At 43.8% G+C, this 18,885-nt stretch overlaps 1 protein-coding gene across 1 annotated transcript in view; it reads left to right on the top strand.

Moving 5' to 3' along the window:
* erfl1 (Ets2 repressor factor like 1) overlaps positions 1 to 18,885 on the top strand; it is a 178,356-nt gene that overhangs the window by 36,490 nt on the left and 122,981 nt on the right. The gene's annotated exons all lie outside the window — the stretch shown is intronic.

Here is an 18,885-nt window from a genome sequence, read left to right as displayed (position 1 = left end):
TGGGTTTTCTCCGGGCACTCCGGTTTCCTCCCACATCCTAAAAACATGCATTAATTGACAACTCTAAATTGTCCGTAGGTGTGAATGTGAGTGCAAATGGTTGTTTGTTCCTATGTGCCCTGCGATTGGCTGGCAACCAGTTCAGGGTGTACCCCGCCTCCTGCCCGATGATACCTGGGATAGGCTCCAGCACGCCTGTGACCCCTGTGAGGAGAAGCGGCTCAGAAAATGGATGGATGGATTGATGGATGTCTTGAAATGAACGTTTGCAACCAATTTTTTGTGGCGGGCGGTAAAAAAGGATGTTTTTGCTGCTGCTGCTGACATGGCCAAGGGAATGAAGTATCTTCGAAAGGACCAAGCAAAGCTTCTGTACCAACTCGAATAGCTGTTGCTCGTTTGGATAAATTAAAAACAGCTAGTGAGCATTTAGTCAAGGTAAAGTGGATTTCATTTCAGTATTCATCATAATTGTGCAGTAGCAAGCTGGTTCTTTCAGTTAAGGGGTTTTGTGATTTTCGACAGGCTGTGAACGCACCAGAGGGACTCATGACAATGAGTGTGTGTCAGCAGGGCAGCTGTATTTAAATAACAGTTCCGCTTGTCGTTGTTAACTTACTTAATAAACGGATTTTTCACCCCTTGTCATGTTGTATATACAGTTTATATTGTGTACAAACTGTACAAACATTTACTAAAATAGGGACTTTTGAGGGTGGATGCAATAATTCATGTTTACATTATTTCTTATGTCAAAATTACATTCAAGTTACCAAGTTTTCAATTTAAAAGCCCCGTTCAAGAACCAATTGAGTTCATAAATTGAGGTTGTACTCTATGCTCCAGTGTGCAAAAGGCGTGCAAATGCATGCATTTCTGGCTGCACTCATTCTCTCAAATCTGTGATTCATGCACCGTCATGCCAGCGATGCACTCTGGGTGGAGCAACCCTAAAATGTGGCCGTTGCCTGTCAAATCTGGCCCTGTGCAAATGCTGCGCGCATTCTCCCGTGGACTTAAGCACTTATCCTCTTCCACACTCCAGAGGTTGTTGAGGAAGTCTCGCGCCCCGTGAGGGTGAAACATCATATTGCACGTTTTGACTGCGTTAATTGCCACCGGTGACGACTGACGGTGCGGGACACACATGGCCCTTAACGCTCACCTACTCTTACCAACTGTACAATTGGCCATAATGTGTCCGTACCACATTACGCCGCACATCGACATATTGTATCATATTATTGGCAAAAGATATCGGCGCTAACAGACTTTATCCCACCTGTGAGGAGCTTTTCTACTTCATATATGCTGCTGGCAGCTTGAAGTTTTTTTTTTGTTTGTTTGTTTTTTGTCAAAAGTAAGCTTCGGTATTGCTTTTTTATTGATGGACGCCCGAACACATGTTCAGTCATAAGGACAGTATTCTCATGAAATTACTTTTATCGGATTTATTTCCAACAGAATAAGAAAACGCATCCTCGCCTTCAAAGAGTTGTGTGTTACGTACAGGAGAATATGGCCCTGAGTGAATTACAGTCAGAGCTTAAACTAGCTGATTTTACCGATACTAGTTAGCGTGTTAGCTAGTTGTCTGCATCGGTAGTGAGTCTATAGTATTTATTTCACCAATTGCAGACACCCTAACTCCCGTAGCTGGTTGCAAACATTCATTTCAAGACAGCATTGTATTCATACCGAACATCAATGTCACCTTGAATTTATCGAAGCGTGATGGGTGGCGCTCTCGTACATGGGATATCGTATTGGAAGTATTGCTTCCTGGAGCAGCTACTCTTCGTATGCATGTTTTGCATATCTTTCCTTTGCTTTATCCTCCATATCATTCCTCGACCAAGCTGTTCTACCCGGATAATTCCCAAAAGAGCCGACTTTCTCAACAAGACAAAGTCGTTGGGCTCACAGAGTGCTCGCACCAATAACGAGAAGGGGAGGTCACTGATGCCTCAAAAAAAAAAAAACAGCTCATACCGCTGATGCAGAGTGGTGTTTTTGGAGTGTTTGTGAAAACTACAAGACTGACTTCCCTTGGAAACGTGTGCGGAGAAAGAGAGAGGTGAAGGAACTAAAAACCCCGTTGTACGCAACGCAGTTCTTTTTCTCACAGCTGACTACAAAAGCAACAGCAGCATCATTCGGAGTGAGTCACTTCATCGTTAAGCAAAAGAAGCCCTTCCAAGATGGACGGATGCGACAAGAGACTTTGATTGAAGCAACTGACTCGTTGTTCGGATATTTTAAAAACCGTCCAGCTGTCAAAAACTACAACTACATGGTCCAGCGAAGCCATGACCACATTATTCGGCCCCATTTATTCATGTGAGACATCTTTTCCCCACATTATGATTAAGTCAAAATACTGTTACGCCATGACTGATGATAATTTGGTAGTGTGCTTGAGGCTCGGTATCAATAACTCCTGTCTGGACTACTTATGTTTCTAATTCAATATATTTAAATTTTAAAGCAAATATAATGTCCACTCCAGTGTGTTTTGCATCTGTGCGTGTGTTCGTGAGAGACCGAAGGGGGATCTTGAACAGAGCGCCATTTATTCTACAACCCCAATTCCAAAGAAGTTGGGACATTGTGTTAAACATAAATAACAGAATACAATGATTTGCAAATCATGTTCGACCTATATTTAATTGAATACACTACAAAGACAAGATATTTAATGTTCAAACTGAGAGACTCGAATTGTTTTTAGCAAATAATCATTAACTTAGAATTTTATGGCTGCAACACGTTCCAAAAAAGCTGGGACAGGGTCATGTTTACCACTGCGTTACGTCACCTTTTCTTTTAAAAACATTCAATAAACGTTTGGGAACTGAGGACACTAATTGTTGACGCTTTGTAGGTGGAATTATTTCCCATTCTTGCTTGATGTACAGCTTCAGCTGTTCAACAGTCCGGGGTCTCCGTATTTTACGCTTCATAATGCGCCACACATTTTCAATGGGGGACAGGTCTGGACTGCAGGCAGGCCAGTCTAGTACCTGCACTCTTTTACTACGAAGCCACGCTGTTGTCACACGTGCAGAATGTGGTTTGGCATTGTCTTGCTGAAATAAGCAGGGGCGTCCATGAAAAAGACGTTGCTTGGATGGCAGCATATGTTTCTCCAAAACCTGTATGCACCTTTCAGCATTAATGGTGCCTTCACAGATGTGTAAGTTACCCATGCCATTGGAACTAACACAGCCCCATACCATCACAGATGCTGGCTTTTGAACCTTGCGTTCATAACAGTCCGGATGGTTCTTTTCCTCTTTGTCCCGGCGGACACAACGTCCACAATTTCCAAAATAAATTTTAAATGTGGACTCGTCGGACCACAGAACACTTTTCCACTTTGCATCAGTCCATCTGAGATGAGCTCGGGCCCAGAGAAGCCGGCGGCGTTTCTGCGTGTTGTTGATAAATGGCTTTTGCTTTGCATAGCAGCGTTTCAAGTTGCACTTACGGATGTAGCGCAAAACTGTATTTACTGATATTGGTTTTCTGAAGTGTTCCTGAGCCCATGTGGTCATATCCTTTACACATTGATGTCGGTTTTTGATGCGGTGCCGCCTGAGGGATCGAAGGTCACGGGCATTCAATGTTGGTTTTCGGCCTTGCCGCTTACATGCAGTGATTTCTCCAGATTCTCTGAACCTTTTGATGATATGGACCGTAGATGATGAAATCCCGAAATTCCTTTCAATTGTATGTTGAGGAACATTGTCCTTAAACTGTTTGACTATTTTCTCACGCACTTGTTCACAAAGAGGTGAACCTCACCCCATCTTTGCTTGTGAATGACTGAGCAATTCAGGGAAGCTCCTTTTTTGTGGGATGTTCCAAACAGGTGTTTGATGAGCATTCCGCAACTTTGAGTCTTTGAGTTGCAGCCATAAAATTCTAAGTTAATAATTATTTGCTAAAAAACAATAAAGTATCAGTTTGAACATTAAATATCTTGTCTTTGTAGTGTATTCAATTAAATATAGGTCGAACATGATTTGCAAATCAATGTATTCTGTTTTTGTTTAACACAACGTCCCAACTTCATTGGAATTGGGGTTGTAGTATCGCTACTGCTTTTAGGTTTTTACAGTACAGTGAACCCTGGCTACAGGGGATAGCTACCAAAACTGCTGGTAATATAATTGCCTATAGATTCCTGAAGATGGCTGCAAAGCACTATATGAAGCTGCTCAACCCACTTTAACATAATTCCTTGGCACCAAAATGGCAGCAAAGCGGTACTTTTATTATTTGACCTGTGCACAAAAACAGCAAATAGATGAGTTTTTCCGTGGATAACAGGGGACAGGTCAAAAAAAAAGAAGCTTTATCCATCCATCCATTTTCTACCGCTTATCCGAGGTCGGGTCGCGGGGGCAGTTGCTTTAGCAGGGACGCCCGGACTTCCCTCTCCCCAGCCACTTCTGGGGGGATCCCGAGGCGTTCCCAGCCCAGCCGAAGGCTGTAGACTCTCCAGTGTGTCCTGGGTCATCCCCGGGGTCTCTGGGACGTGCCCGGAACACCTCACCAGGGAGGCGTCCGGGAGGCATCCGAATCAGATGCCCCAGCCACCTCATCTGGCTCCTCTCAATGTGGATGCAGCGGCTCTACTCTGAGATCCTCCCGGATGACCGAGCTTCTCACCCTATCTCTAAGGGAGAGCCCGCACACCATGCGGCGGAAACTCATTTCGGCCGCTTGTTTCCGGGATCTCGTTCTTTCGGTCACGACCCACAGCTCGTGACCATAGGTGAGGGTAGCAACGTAGATCGACCTCTAAATCGAGAACTTCGCCTTTTCAGTTTAGCTCCTTCTTCACCACAACGGATCGATACAAAGTCCGCATCACTGCCAATGCCGCACCGATCCGCCTGTCGATCTCCCGTTCCACTCTTCCCTCACTCGTGAACAAGACCCCAAGATACTTGAACTCCTCCACTTGGGGCAGGATCTCATCCCCGAAAAAAGCTTTATTTGAATTGGTAAATGCCAAACCGCGAATATGTTGGGGTTGCCTGTATACTTACTTACTCTAATGCCCTTGCATGTGGGAAAGGCGAGCAACAGTCGCCAATGCATTTTTCAGCTGTTTATTGAATGCAATGAGCACACCCACACAGGAGCTGCTGTTAGCCACAGTTCACGCCCAGACACTCACGCGCAGACTCACTGACATCACATGCCATCCCACCTGGCCCCGCCTCTTAAAGACCCATGGTAGTACTTTAGTCACTACAATATTTACATTATTTTCTTTCCATGTTATGCTTGTGATTGTGTTCAGGTATGTTTACATTGTGAGGCTAAATAAAAAAATTTTGACTACATATTGTGTTTTTCCACCTATTGCGCGTACGTTTGGACTCCCCTTGGTAAACGGGGGTTCACTCACTGTAGACTAGAGTGAGAAAATGCCACTTTTGGAAACATACTACTTTAAATACTTTGTCACCTGAGGAAATGAGTTTGCCTTTTACGCCTCTCGCATTATAAATTGCCATCTTTGTCCATGAGCGCTCCCGGCACGGCGCATTACGACGAGTATACAGTCATTAGATAATTAAAACGTAGCGCCTAAGAATGATATCGTCCCGAGCCGTCTCACCGTGATGGATGTCTGTTTATGAGTCGTTCCGCCACGCCATTTCTTCCCTTGTTGATGTATCCATTCATCAGCGAAGATTTTTTATGCTCGTCTCCAACCACTTAAAATAAAGCATCTCCCGTCCCCTGAACGATCTCGAACTAATTACACCATATCGCGTTAATTAAGAAACTCCAGACAGAATGGGTTGTTACGGCTTTGCAAATTATTGATAACATCCTTTTGAACAGTGATCGATTGGGAAGCCATTACGTGACATAAAGCAAAAATAAAAATAAAAAATAAAACGTGATAAAATGGCCGTGCAGCGTCGGGCACGTGGCTGTTAATCACGAACGTGGCTAAAAAAATACAAAAAAACGAACGTCTCGCGCATGCGCGTCCACACGCGCTCAGAGGCACTTCATCACGACCACAAGCGATGGGAGCAATTCACCCATAAACTGACCGCCCCCCCCCCCCCCCCCCCCACACCTCCACATCCATTTTCCGCCCATAAATAATATTCAAGTCGCTCTATTGTTAAGTGAAAAGTTGACTGGTGTTTGATTTTTCTCTCCCTCTCTGTCTCTCTTATGTGTGTGTTTTTCCTTCTTCTTTTTCCGCGGCGACCTCGGGTTAGGACTCATACATCACGGGATGACAGCTATAGAAAGGCCCTAAATTAGCAACTAAATCGAATATTGATCAGCTATGTGCCGCCCTGCGAGTCGCGCCTCCTTGCCGCTTTTTTTTTTCCTCACTCTACCACCCTCAGAAAGAAAGACCGAGAGAGGGAGAGAGAGAGAAGGGGGTGTTTAGGGAGGGATGGGGGAGGGGGGGGGGGGGGTGTGTGGAGGATGCGTGGAAAAAAATACTGCTTCTTTCTACTGCTCTCTGTCGAGCGGACGTGTGCGTTCATTTTGCACGCCCGTAAATAAATAAATCAATGAAATCTAACTGATTAAAAAAAAAAAAAACTCGTTTTTTTTAAAAAAGATCAAATGATTGCTTTTTTTGGAACTTGCATTATTGCTGGAAAACGCAAATGTTTTGTATCCATAAATACGTGAAACGTACATAGCAGATCACATATTAGTTAAATTCAAAATAAAACTTGCTGAAGGAAAAAATCTATTTAAATGTCTGGAACAAGAAACATGTATAAATATATATGCACACAGCAAAATATATTTTTGAAAGGCCAAATGCATTAAATTTCTTGTAATCTCATGAGATATGTTTTGTTCAATGTTGAAAAACATACAATATTTGCACATGCAAATTACATATAGGGTCACACGTGTCAAATTAGAAATGAAAATTGCTTAAACTAATTACTTAAATGTCTCAGAAAGACTATGACAACTGCATTTATAAATCTACATTTAAAAATATATATCTACATATTAAAAGGCCCACACTTCACTCAAAGTGTGTATGCATGTGTAGTTGTCGTACATAGTTCAAATGTGTTCAGAGTTCACTATGGCTGAAAATGTATACATCTGCATATGCAAAGTGCATATCAAAGCGCACAGAAGTCACATTAAATATGGCAATTGCAAAAATATAAATATTACACCTAAGTATGCATTCCGAACACAGTATCACAACACTAATACAAAAAAGAAAGTAATAATATACTATTGAAATGATACAAAACGTTTTTTAAATGCTTTCGGTCCCCTTTTAATTATTTTTGGTTACATTCAGTGTACGAAACTCTCCATTTTAAATTCTCCTGTCATATTTACGCTGCCTTGTTGTCAAAGTTACGTCCAGCTACTGTTTCCGTCGATGCGCTGCTTTCAAAATAAAATCTTTGTTTCAAATGAAAAAGTCAACTCTCCTATACCTTTTTAAGTCTTTATTTATTCATCTACTTGATCCCCTTTTGAATTGCAACTTCGTCGTACACCCTTGCTATCCGTCACATTTCCGATGCATACCTTTCAAAATAAAGTTTTCAAAATTAAAAATGGCTTTTTTTTTTTTTTTTTTTTAATTATAATGTCTGCTTTCAGAGCACAAACTGAGGGCAGCATGTAATATGTACATTTTATACATGCTTATATACCTGTGCTTGTGGTCGTATTTACACCCTTGCCAATGTGAGTCCAGCACTTTTCCAACGCAAGCCTTTCAAAACAAAACATTTCTCCCCAAGTAAAAGTCCAACTTCGTATGCACGTGAAATGTATTGATTATGCGGCCCCTCAGTAGGCGCTCCCTTTACGGATTGCCGGTAACGACAGCCTTCTTATCCGCACGCCACGAGAGCGCGCCTCCGCCGCCTCGCTCCCACTGGCGGCGCGCACGCGCGTAGCGTGACGACGCGTCTTCGTGGCGCGTCTCCTCCTCTCCCCGGGAAGCGTTGCGTGTCCGGCGGATGCTGAAGGGTGGGAGTGAGTGGGTGGTCAGGGGTTGCGCCGGGTCAGTGAGATTAGCGGGCCTGTGTGCTCGTACAACAAAGGGCCTTATAGTGAGGTAGCAGCCAAAGCCAGGATCAAAGTATCGGTGGTAGGGCAAGCGGTGCGTGGAAAAGTCCGGGATGAGCAGCAGATTAGCAGCGGCTAATTGGACAGGAGGCACTCACTCCGTTAATGGCTGCTTAACTCCTTTATACGCCATTATTGAGCCATACCAGAATCATTACAAGAACATTTTAGGATATACCAGGGTTAATTGTATTTCCTCGCTGATTGAGTGAGAAAAATGGACTCGTCTATTTTAGGGACGCGTTTAGAAGGCCCCGCGGCTGAACGCGACTGAACTGGATGACTCGCACCCGCACACCTGCATGGCGATTGACCCTCGCACACCAACTTGCAGCAACGGAAAAACTGCGACCCCTGAGATTCTTCACAAGAATCAAAGTTTCGAGGTGCCACATATAATCATTTTATTGAACCGCAAACAACGTGGCGGGATTGTCAGGGAAGACGCGGATTTCCCTGGCTCCTCTGGCTGTATTAGGAAAATACAAAGGGACGAAACGGGCGAGAAGGAAGGAGAGAGGGAGGGTACTTGAGAACTGTCAGTGATTATTATAAATATACCTAGGTAAGTGGTATTGTAAGCCACTGTATCATGATTCCATGCATTCATTGTGAGGCCAACAGGGGGCAACATAATACTTATGTTAAATAAATCAAAGCTAAGTTTAGTAAGCTGCAGTAAATTTGGTCGTTTTTCACAAATGATAAAGAATATATGCCTATAAGTATAGTTGTTATGTCTGTCTGCATGTGTTACTCCACCACTTGTGTTCAAATATCCAATGCCTAAAGGGGTATACCTGCCGCAACATTGATGCTAGTTTCAATAGCCTGTTTATGGTGTTTTACAATGTGTGTTACCATTACGCTAGCAGACTTTTGTAAGGTTATATGGTTTGGTTAAATACACAACGTACAATTTATTTTAGCACTGGACCTTTTGCCGTTTTGAACAGTTGTTCAGTATCTGCTGCTTTGCGTGAAGTTCACCGCCATCATCTAGCGCTGGTAACACAATTTTTTTAGTCACAACTCAAGAAAAACAATGGGCTGAGTGATGGCTCGTATCTCAAAAAACTCGTAAATCGCGGTACCACTGTACATAATCTTCCTTATTCCTCCATAATACAGTGGAACCGCGATAAAACGGGCCCCGATATAACAGGTATCGGATAAAACGGACCATCGGGACTGAACAGTGTGTCCAAAAATAGTTTGCATTTGTCACTTAAATCGTCTGCTGTTGTTTACTGGTACTGTGGCGCAAGGCAGGCAGAGAATGGGACTGACGTATTTCCGTTGTCACCGATACAATATGACTAGATCCAATTCCAAAAGACGTGCGTCCCGTGGCTACGTGGAGGCCATGTTGGATGTGGGGCATTGACGTGGTGGCCATGTGATGATGGTTACTGTATAGCTATTGTCTATTGTGCAGAGAGAGTGAGTTGCATGGCTGCGCTGTTAATCCGGAGGAATACAAAACACAAGTCTTACGAGTCTGGAACATGCTATTTTTGGTACAGCCAGACGGAGTCTATCCCAGCTGATCCCAATAACAGTTATTTTTCTTTTTCGGCAAGCCGTTCGCCTTTGCTGACTTGTGCCATGTTATTTGGAACCGTGCGTGAAGTACAGTATTCCAACTCAAAGTGTGCAGCCGGAATTGCTATTTACAAACTCAAGCCACCCCACCTCCCCTCGCGCCTCTCGGCTGCTGCAGCAGCTCCTCACAACGGCGCTCGAGGACTTTCCGGGGAACCATCTGTTTCCGGTGTGAACTGAGCTTGCCTCCAGGCGAACAGGAAGCCACGCTCCCAATTGCGGCACACGAAAGCGAAAGCTCGTTTCCCTGCCAAGGCGTGCGCTCCGCACCAGGCGGGGATCCGAATCTGGGTGTCGGTTTGTGCTCTTTGGGCAGATTTTCTATCTATTTAAATTCTCTGTTTACATTGTTCGTGTGGAATACAAGCATTTAACAGGTGTTCGGCGAACACTGCGTGTTGCGTGTGTGATGGAGATGGTGTCGAGGCAAACTGGCAGAGAGTCAAATGCACCTCTCTGAGCCCCCAAATACCAAAATATCTTCCTCCTCCTGTGCACCTGCTCGGATTTCTGTCTGACACAATTTAATGAGGTTAAAATAATTAAGGGGGGAGGCAGAACGCAGAGAAAGTCTGCAGGGAGCAAATATAATCTCCTGACACAAAATTAGGTACACCTGCCAAAACGTATGTCGGCAAATCTCGTGAGACTTAAAGCTGGAATCCACAACTTTTTTTTTTTTGTTAAAAAAAATATTTCCACCCAAGCCAATACTCGAGGAGATGACAAAATCCTGAAACTCCTACGGACATCGATGGCCAGTGACGTACAGCTGAGATCTGGAGACACGACACGAGATGGGAAAGGAGGAAGAAGAGCAGCACAACAGGCGAAAAACGTCTTCCACGTCCGCGAAGCGAACTATTGACAGTTTCTCTCGCCCGTTTTATTTACCTCGCGGTTTTCAACAGCTGTATTATACACGATGTTGGTGTATATTCACCTGAGAGGCAGAGACGGACGGGGACGGTTGGACTCGGCACAACCTACGTCATATCGAAGCGACGGACCTCTTTCTTGTAATGCTGAATTCACACAGTAGGGGGCGCTGAAAATCGGAGATTACACAGTAGCTTTAAGATCAGTACTCATTTAAAAGGGAGGGGGGGGGTCATCGAGGTCTGCAAATCTCATGAGACTTCAGTTTCCTTTTGCATGTTTTTTTGCTAATTTTTGGCTTTTTTTTTTTTTGCAACTCTCACGAGATTTCAATCATGTGAGCGTCGAAAGAGAGTGCATTGCCTTTAATCAGGAAATCTTGTGTTTCAGATCAATGAGCATGTAAAATGTTTTTTTCGTTGACATTTTTGTAAATATTCTCAGACTTCAGCTCAGTAGGCATGTAAAGGATGTTAATTGCTTTTTCTTTGGATTTTGATGATGCCACAAGCTTGGCACATCTGTCTTAGGGCAGTTTTGCCCATTCCCATAATAAGCATCTCAACAACCTCCACCACGTTGGATGGGGAGCGTTGGTACTGCCATTTTCATCGGTTACACGCTTCTTTTTGCACTTGAATGACTTGTTAAAATGTTACTTTGACAGTTCATAAATGTTTCATGGTGAGTTTTTCTTATTTTGTTTTGTACAGTTGTCTACTAAATCGACGTAAAGCACATTGTCTTTCTCTTGCAGAGCTTCAGAGACGGCTTATATCCAGAGGGAGATTGTAATTATTTATTTTTTTTGTCACACACTGAAGTTGATCGTTAAAGATCAAAAGAACAGAGAAAAGGCGGCTAGCGCCGAGCGATGTTTAATACAACTGACACTGGCAGACACCGCATTGTTAGCCACGAGTGGGCGGGGGGAAAGGTAAAGAGAACGGGAAGAAAACAAGGTTCACAAAGAATAAAAAAGTAGAGAAGGATGGAAGGTCGAGAAACAAAGACTGACTGGTAAGGAAAAGAAGAGCAGAGGAAAGAAGGATAATTGCATTAGAAAGAAGAGAGGTCCAAAAGGAAGGAAATGATTAGAGGAGTAGGGACTGATATCCGATAGAGAGATGGAGGCTGACTCTCTTACCTCCCACTGTTCAATACATACTGACACTCTCTGTCAATACACAACACTCTGTGTGTGTGTGTGTGTGTGTGTGCGTGTGTGTGCGTGAGTGTGCGCGCGCTTGCGCTCGGCTGTGGTCACTTGTCCCATTTCCCTGAGGAACGCTTATGTCAATCCCGTGCTTTACCCCGACGTCATGTTGAACTTCGTCAGTGTCTTGGCCCATTTCCAGTCACGGTAGTTTCAATGCCAGCAATGCTCTATGATTGTTAGTGTATCGTTTTTATCGCTGTGCAGTAAATCGCGATCCGATATATGCGAAAGGTCACGTGACCAATCCTGGAAAAAAAGGTTAGCAGGCTTCCTGTGTATGCTGTGCTAACGAGCATAACTACAGGTCGATGACATGATGATTTGAACCCGAACTTGCTAAAATGTAGTTTTTATTCATGGATGGTGTCCTTGCGCAAAAGTTAAATGTTGGGGGCAGGATGGGGACACATGGTCTGGGCCTGCCGCTTTGTTAATCTTTTGTTGTTTGAAGATGCGTCTCACCATCCTGTTCGCGGATGGTTAACGCAGAAGTCGGTGGAGTGATTGTGGTCGGTGGTGCGGCCGGGTGGGCGTGGGGTGTGAAAGTGTCCTTTTCAAATCTGCAGTAGAAGGTATTCAAGTCGTTGGCTAGTGTGCTATTGTTCTCAGCTTGGGGGGATCGTCGCTTGTAATCCGTCAGCGATTGGAATGCATGCCAGACTGATTTACAGCCGTTAGCGCTAAACTGTTTTTCCAACTTTGCTGCATAGTTCCTCTTTGCAATGTTAATTTCTTTCGTCAGCTGGTTTCTAGCGCGATTATACACGGTCCTGTCCCCGCTCTGATATGCGTCCTCCTGAGCTTGGCGAAGCTGCTTAAGTTTAGCAGTGAACCACGGCTTGTTGTTGTTGAATGTGCGAAATGATTTTGTTGGTACACACACATCTTCACAGAAACTGATATAGGATGTGACAGTGTCCGTATATTCATCCAGGCTGCCAGCTGAATTTTCAAAGACACTCCAGTCTGTGCAGTGTAAACAGCTTTGAAGTTCCATCTTTGCTTCATTGGTCCACTTTTTCACTGTTTTCACTGTAGGCTTCGCGCATTTAAGTTCTTGCCTGTACGTCGGTATTAAGTGAATTAAGCAGTGATCAGACGAGCCCAGTGCGGCACGGTAGCACGGTATGTGTTTTTTAGCGTAGTATAGCAGTGGTCCAAAATGTTATTTTCCCTGGTAGGACAGTCGATATGCTGCTTGCATTTAGGGAGTTCATGGCTGAGTTTAGCTTTGTTAAAGTCCCCGAGAATAATGAGGGGTGAGTCCGGGTGTAATTGTTTTTTCAATTGCGTTTTCTTGTTCGCCGAGCACTAGCAGTGAGGCGTTCGTGTTCGCTTGAGGCAGAATGTAGACACCGGCGAGAATGAATGATGCGAACTCGCGAGGCGAGTAGAATGGCTTACAGTTAAAAAACGGCGGCTCCAAATGCGGGCTGCAGTGTGTGCTGAGCTCCGTGACGTCCGTACACCATTTTTCGTTGATATAGAAGCATATCCCGCCGCCTTTTGTTTTCCCTGATGATTCCATGTTCATGTTTATGTCTGCCCGGTGAAGATGAAAGCCCGGAAGCATGACGCCGCCATCGGGTACAGCCTCACAAAGCCAAGTCTCCGTAAAGCACGTGGCGGCGGAACGTCCGAAGTCTTTACTGGTCTTTATCAGAAGATGAAGCTCGTCCATTTTGTTGGGTAGGGAGCGTAGATTAGGAAACGGCAATCTGTATCCTCTCTTGCGGAGTTTCACCTGGATGCCGGCTCGTTTCCCTCTGTGGCGCCGCCTTCGCCTCCATGCACCAAAGACCGCGGTCGCTGCTCTGGTGAGTAACTCGGGGTAAAAACTGAGCGGATTTGCGAAAGTTGGTGAAAGCAAGTCCGGATTAGACTCCTTGATAGTTAGCAAGTCTCCCCTTGCGTAAGTGAGTCGTGTAATGTCTCCAAAGACGAACGAAAAACACAAAAACAATACTAGAGAGCGCGTAACCATCTTGGTAAGCGGTAAGTAAATGATTTATATTGGTCTTATTTTCTTTTGTCACAAAAAATGGGAAGTTGAACAGGGGTGTGTAGACTTTTTATATCCACTGTATGTCACCTTCGCAACCTGTAAAAATACCTTATCTTTGTGATAAACAATCAGCAGAGCAAAAACATACACATGCAGCAGACTTTCTGTAAATTCTTCCGTTAACGACCCAGGCTAAACCTTGTTCCTCCCCACCTTACAAAGATTTCAGAAAAGTTCAGATGTATCACTTCAACATACTTCCTTGAAACTCATGACTCCTTTTCTAGTAGCCAGGGCTTTTTGCGCAATCTTTTTTTTCATTTTAGGGCTGCTATGGCACATTATCAAGAATAGGACCCAAAAGCACACAACCAAGAATTGGTGTTTCAACGAGACTTTCACTCAACCAAAATCGCACTGAACAGTGAACAAGAACAACAATGAAAAATAAAACTACGGTGAGAAAAAGTCTCGATGCGAAAGAACCCGAGAATAAACAAAGACACGCAACTTGGGGGGGACGGAGCACAACAGGGGACAGACGCTAAAAAGCAGAACAAACTGCACGAAAGGGCTACTAGATAGAAACAGCACAACCAGGTAACTAAGTACTAACTACTATAACCAAGTACACAGCCATATAGGAAGGAACGCTAAAACTAACTCAAAAAGCGCAATGCAGGGAGATATGTGACCACACAAAATAAAAAAGGAGAACTAACGAGAAGCAAACTAAGACTTGAGCTAACTCCACAAGTTAACGTGACAGGGACCACATCCATCCATCCATCCATCCATCCATCCATCCATTATCTGAGCCGCTTCTCCTCACTAGGGTCGCGGGAGCGCAGGAGCCTATCCCAGCTATCTTCGGGCAGGAGACGGGCTACACCCTGAACTGGTTGCCAGCCAATCGCGGGGCACATATAAACAAATAACCATTCACATTCACACCTACGGGCAATTTAGAGTCTTCAATTAACCTATCATGGATGTTTTTGGGATGTGGGAGGAAACCAGAGTACCTGGAGAAAACCCATGCATTCATTAAAACACATTACAAAGGATAAAATATGAATATATGAAATGTTTATCAGTATGGTAGAGCTTAATAAGAGTGTGAGAAAGATTAATAAGTGTGGGACTGGGGAGATTCATACTGCTAGAAAATATGTTAAAAACAAAAAACAGGGCTGCCAACTTTGTGGATTTCACTTATTGCAGGGGTTGTCCAGAACCTAACCTCCGCAATACACGACGGATTACTGTACTGCCAATGAGAAAACAGGCACAAGCCAAACGATGAGTAGAATAGTTGTCCAGCGTCTGTCTTCTTTACTCCTTTGCTTAAAAACCAAGCTGATTACAATGAAGACCAAGTGGGAACAGGAGGCTCCGCCCCTCTATGACAGCAACTGGAAAAAAAAAACCCCAAAAGACAAGGCGGGATCACAGGCTCGTGACAAGGGCGTTACAGAAAGAGCACAACAACTGTGAATACCAGAGTTTGAAAGTAAACAGCTGAGGGTCGGTTCATCAGCAAAATTCGGGCGGAAGTGAATTCGTGAATAGCACATTCACTACTGGGTAACTCTTAAGAGCCTTGTTGATCTCACATTTGTTCAAATTTCTCAATATTTCCCGTAGGCAATCATATAATAATAAACTGTTCCATTGTTAAAAACAAAAACAAAAACAAAAATATATGTATAAATTATACAGGCAGTGTTTTAAGTAACATTTTAATCAATTAAATTTGATTTATGTGGCGCCAATTCCCATCAGGATTCAGTTCAGTTTCTTGTTCTGCAATTGTCATCACACATTTGGAGTTCATCCTCACTTTTTGGGATGGCAATGAAAAACAGGTTTCAATTGCTAGGACTCGTTTGTTTGCTTGCCCGATGTTGCCGTTTATCGAGAACTCTTACATCGTAAATGAGTGATGACGTCACACGCAAGAAGTGTATTTTGGGTCTGAACTTTTCCAACTTGGCACTACCATACAATATAATATTGTCGTTTATATTGTAATTTTGACAAGTGCAGTATTTGTATTAGCTCTGTTTCTACCCTACATTTCGATTTAGTTCCGAATTGAGTCGTTCCACTCTCCACATTTCAGCCCCCTCAACTTCCCCTCGTTCTGGTTACTCGATCTATTTCTTCTTTCACCATGCATTCATGCCCTAAAGTTTCGCCATCTGACCACGCAGCTCTTGTGACTTCCCCTCCATCTATCACTTGCCTTTCCCTTTTCTCTCTCTCCAGGCGGGCCTACCTTTTTGTCATTGACCCTTGGCCCCGGGTGTCTGGGCATCGACTGGCTCTCTCCGTGTCACTAGAGCTCCCTGTCAATACTTACCAGGTTTGGCCACCCTCTGCGCTGTGGTCGGAGAGTGGAGGGTGAGTGGGGAGGTTGGGGGAGATACACGAGATGCTCCACAGCACAGGGAGATAAAGTAAAAATGAAGAGAGGCGGAGGGGGGTGCGAAGTATAGCTAGGTTGTCGCACTCCGCTGGAGCCCGAGCTGTACTTTTGATGAAAACTGGCTTTTATTATCAAATACAAGTTCTTTCTTCAATAGAAAAACAGCTACAAACGGTTATAGGAAATCCAGTAGTCAGGTGGCAGATATACTTTAGCTCAATAGTTTCAAGTCAGTTTTCTCCATAGCAATTAATGTAGTGTCTGAAACTGAACGTACAGGAAATGTTTTAAACATTTTAAAACCTCAAACTGTCATGTAAGTGTAAAAATAATATGCCGTGGAAATGTTCCATGTTGCAATTGATGCGACAGGAGTCAAAGATGAGTTGAGTCAATAGATAGATTCGTTGGCCATGTTCACATGCATGTCACACACAGAAAGACTGAAGAGCAATGAGTAGTTTTTTTAATTAAAGCCCGACTTTGACAACCAGTGTGTGGACAACCAAAGTGTGGACACTTTGGGGTGGCATGGCCGCTTAAGAGCGCCTTGTTGTTAGCCGTGGGTGCACACATCACAAAGAGAAGGCGCAAGAGCGAGAGGAGAAAAAAAACAAGTGCGACATGACAACCAGTTGACAGGGGCCTTGCACTTGGCGTGGCCTCTTTGGAGATGGTATTGGTCAGGTGACGAGCAGGACTTGGTTTCCTCCAAACATTCTCACCAAATATTTGATCTTTTTCTCATCATATATATATATATATATATATATATATTCTCCGATCAATGACGTCATCGATCGGCTCCGCAAAAGAAATTTACTCCGCCTCGCCATGGTGCACAGTATATTTGAATCCAAAAGCTAGTTTCTTTTTTAGCCTTGTCGCGTGTCTTTTGGCGCAGTCCTGTAAATATATGACGGCCAATAAAGTTATTTTAAAAAAAAAATGTCGGCGGTGTGGAACAGACAACACATCTGAGACAGACAACACGTCATGCCGGATCAAACTCCAAGACAAATTTGCTCTTTCACGATTGCACTGTCAGACTACTGCAATAAAATCTTGTATTCCGATACCACCGCATCCCGTTTTTTACGATCATTGGGCTTTATCTTGTTAACTCAAATGTGACCGGATACACTCGTTGCCGTGGCGACAATAACAAGAGTGGCGCGCGCCGACTTTGTATTATAAGGACAAAATGGGGCAAAACGTGTGTTGGTGGTCACCGGTGCTCAGGACAGGAGAGGACGTTCGTTTAAGGCTTGCTTGAGGTATGTTCACGTACTTTTAATATGATACGGCTTGCAAGCAAGCAACAAAAACATTTTGTAGCCTAGCAAGCTAGTGCCAGCGCTAACGCTTGGACGTAAACATGCCGCCGTTCTGTCGAATCATGCTCTAAAGTTTCGGTGTGGATGAAGTAATTTAATTAAATTTAATTGCAGTAAATTAGCACCCGTTATTGTCATGTCGGTTTGACCTGACTGATTAGAATACACTGTCTGACTAGAGCAGTGATTTCCAACCTTTATGGAGCCAAGGAACAAAGAAACAAAATTTTCCAATTGAAAAATCTCATGGCACACCAACAAACAAAAATGTCACAAAAAGTGGATGCATTAATTACTGCATTTACTTCCTGCCATCTAATAGGAGACCATTCATTTGTTCTGTCTGTCACTACGCCTCACTGGCATAAATAGAGGAACAAAGATACATTATTTATTGTAAATATAATTTTTTGAGCAATTAAGTTCACAAGTATATACAGTAAATGAACAGGTCATTTAAATAGACAGACATTCCTTCATCTTGTGATCGGATCGGTGATCAGTTGTCGTTTTTTTTAAACTCTGTGATTGGCCCCAAAAATCCTGATCGTGTAAAGCCTATATATATATATATATATATATATATATATATATATATATATCATCATCATCATCAGCCATTATCTGTCCACCGCAGGATGAAGGCCTCTTCTTCACGTTCCCAACTACTACGACATTTTGCAATTTGTTGCCAGTGTATTCCGGTGTGTTTAATGATTTCATCTATCCCATCTACTTTTAGGTCTTCATATATATACACACACACACACACACACACATATATATATATGTGTGTGTGTGCGTGTGGTGGGGCAGCAGGCCGAGGGGGTGGGACGGCGGGCGGCATTCCTCGTCGACAGTTTGACTGATGACATGCATTAAACAGTTAATCTGTCTGATTGAATGTTTGCTTCCTCCAAATTGAAACATTAAACAACAAGGCGAGGGAGAGAGGGGGAGGGCGAGGCGGTGAGAGCGGGATATGGCTTCATCTATTGCCCAAATCATGTAAAGCATGAGACTGGAATATATAATACTGTCCTGCCAGGCGCCGAGAGGGGCGAGCTAGATTGAAAGGGACAGACAGAGAGAGAAAGAGAGAGAGAGAGAGTATGTGTGAATGAGGGGAAGGAGGCGAGAGATGAGGATGGCGAGGTCCGTGGCTCAGCAGAGGAGAGGAAGGAAAAGATGAGTGAGGCGGAAGAGGATGTGGCAGAAGAGGTCCACAGAGAGGCAAAAGTCCACAAAACTGCACCAGCTTGGAATCGTGCTCTCTTTCAACTCTGCATTG

The sequence above is a fragment of the Phyllopteryx taeniolatus genome, chromosome 6 (genome assembly GCF_024500385.1).
Source record: "Phyllopteryx taeniolatus isolate TA_2022b chromosome 6, UOR_Ptae_1.2, whole genome shotgun sequence".
Classification (NCBI taxonomy): domain Eukaryota; kingdom Metazoa; phylum Chordata; class Actinopteri; order Syngnathiformes; family Syngnathidae; genus Phyllopteryx; species Phyllopteryx taeniolatus.
Note: the sequence above shows the minus strand (reverse complement) of the source record. Positions and strands in the feature narration are given on the sequence as shown.